We start from the raw sequence: 2,907 nt of genomic DNA on the forward strand, positions 1-2,907 counted from the left end.
AGATGCAAATGCAAAATTCGCTGGATCAAAAGGGACGTGGTGAAGGAAGGTTGGGAGGGAGGAGGGGGAGAGAGCAGAAAATAGAATGAATATAGGAAACAAACAGGGACGGGTGAGCGAAAGAGCGAGTGGGAGAGAGTGAGAGGAGAGAAACCGGAGGCCTTGAACTGCTGCGGCGGTCGGCATTGCAACTTTCCGCTCTACACGTTTCTCCGTTCCTCTTGCCGCCCTCTTTCTCTCTCTTCGTCAGACCATTTCTCTCTCCTCGAGCACGTTGCGCTCGCGAGCCATCTTTCTTCGATCGACCCAAACCGACGTTTCGCCGTCTCCGTCTCCGTTCTCTGCCTCTATTTACATCGTTTTCCCTCGAAAGTCTGGACGGCTCGATGGCAATAATTAGGTATACATATATATATATATAAAAGTATTTCTTCTGTCCGCCTCGTACAGTCGGTGACGTAGACCGGAAGTCTTATCGATCGGCCGTTTCGATGCCCGATAAAACTCGTTCTCGTGAGCTTTGAATTTTTTTCTCCTGTTTTGCCAATGAGAAAAAATTCGTTGAAAAGAAGCATAGAGTTCTTCCACACATAATTAAATAAAACCATCTATAAACTTTACAGATTTACAGATCGATCGATAATTAACCTTTGCGGAGGAAAAATTATCGAAAAGAAAAAATCATATTTGTTTTCGTTCCAAAATCCAAAATCCTATGTATATATTCGAATACAACCACTGTTATTGTGAATAATATCTTGTGAATAATATTTGCGGGGAAGAGGTGTTGGGAAAATAATATAAATAAAGGTATGCGCGTATGCAAGAACGTGAACGCGCGCCAGCCGCCAGAGATCCGGGCACCTTGAACTTTTATCACGTGCGCGAATAACAGAGGCGCGATAATAGAAGTGGGATTGTTGTTTGCATAAGCGGACGCGTAATCGAATACCAGGAAACAATGCTTCGCGTGCGAAAATCGTGTTTCTGAGTCAACGATCGGGAGACCTCGGGTTTCTTGCACTCGATTTTACGCCCTCTCCCGAGAATCCGTCGAGAGAGCTAGCCGGACAGAAATAATCCGACCGAGACCGGATACTTTTTTATTAACCTCGCCGTGCAAAACATCTCGTCGAACGTCTCTTGGACCTTCTTTTTCGAAACGCCACGATTTTCGAGATATCATCTCAAATATTGTTCCACGATAATGAAATGTTAATGTTTCCGATTGATAAAAATATGGAGTTTAGAAAGTGGGTTAAATATCCAGTTTTTTCTTTGCAAAGGTTTTTAATCAAAATCGGGATTATCTTAAGAAATTAATTTCTTATTGATCGACGGTTAATTTCTTCGAATGATTTTTCAAAGAAAAAGAAAAAGACTTTTTAATCTCCCGAATCTAAAAAAATCTTTGCTCATGGAAAATTACAAGAAAGTCAAGATTGAACGACTGGGTCTTAAAAATAGATTTCCAAGCTTTTTTCACAACAATTCAATTTTCAACAAGGAGGGACGAAAGAAGAAGGTTATCTTATAATCTTATCATGGATGAAAAATTAAAAAGAAAAATAATAAACGGATTGATCGTACACCATTAACCCCTTCTGTAACTGTAACAAAGAGGAAGAGAACGTTTTTGGCGTTTGTGGCTGAAACAACAGGCAGAAGATTCATTAGCGCAAGCTGAACAAAGAGAATATCGAATGTGACTCAAAAGAGAAACATCCTTTTTTCCTTCTCTTCTGTGCGAAAGTGCCGTTTATTGCGCGACCGTGATCGTGTCACGATTATCGCGATCCTTCCTCCTCTGTTGTTGGCTCGTTATCAGGAAGTTTTGCCAAAGACAGAGGCTGTAATATCCCTATCGAGGTCATCCCGCGATAGGAGAGAAAGAAATGAGTCAGATAGACCCCGTGTCTAGCAGCGCGAACCACGATTCAAGTTCAAGTTGACGTCGAAATATCGACGTCCTTCGAAACGAGTCGATACGAGTCTTAACTGTCTTACTTAAAAATAAAACCTGGGTTTAATCATCCCGTTTAATTTGAAAAATAATCAACTCGATGGATGGAGCTGATGAATAAATTTTTGTATTTCCGCGATTTAATTTTTTTAAACAATATTAATATTTTGTAACAATTTTTTTCATTCTTCTAGTATTATTAATATATAGTATATATTCGAGAGAATTCGATTTGAAAATGATTTTGGGTAAGTAAAAATGTTACTTTAGACTTTATTTGATCGATCAATAATTAAATTAATTAATCTGAAATATAACGAAAGCGGAAATATAATAATTTTAGACACGTTAACGCGGTATAGGAAAAGTTGAAGGGAGAATTTTGTCGAATTTCTATTTAAAAGGAACGGCAAGTTTCGTCATTTCGCTCATAACTTATTTATTTCCATTGTGGTCGATGAACCGCCGAAAATAGCGCGCTTTTATTTTATTAAGCGGCAGAGATAATTTTTGCATTCGCTTTATTCGGAGAACGGAAGATTTCTTCCTCCTCCTCTCCTTCTTCTTCTTCTTCTTTTTCTTCTTCTCACGAGAGGGGGGTGAATAATTCAGTTGCGCACACAGGTTTATTTTCATAATGGCACGGAACGAAAATATGGCAACGGAGTGATCGAACGCGAGTATATTCTATCTAATTTTAAACAAAATTAAAATTTCCTATATTTACAAAAGGGTAACGCCTGCGTCAACCCTGTTTCCACAATAGTTCGAATCATTGAACATCACGTTTATATTGACGTAAATTCACACCGTGACGGCCGAGTTAGTGTCAATCTTTTTATAGTTACACGAACAGACGATTCTGCCGTTGGTTACGTGTAAACAGTCTTTTTATAGCTCGCTCGTCTTGTCGAAAAAAAAAAAAAAAAAAAAAAAAAAAAAAA

The sequence above is a fragment of the Apis dorsata genome, unplaced genomic scaffold, assembly GCF_000469605.1.
Source record: "Apis dorsata unplaced genomic scaffold, Apis dorsata 1.3 scaffold_73, whole genome shotgun sequence".
NCBI lineage: Eukaryota > Metazoa > Arthropoda > Insecta > Hymenoptera > Apidae > Apis > Apis dorsata.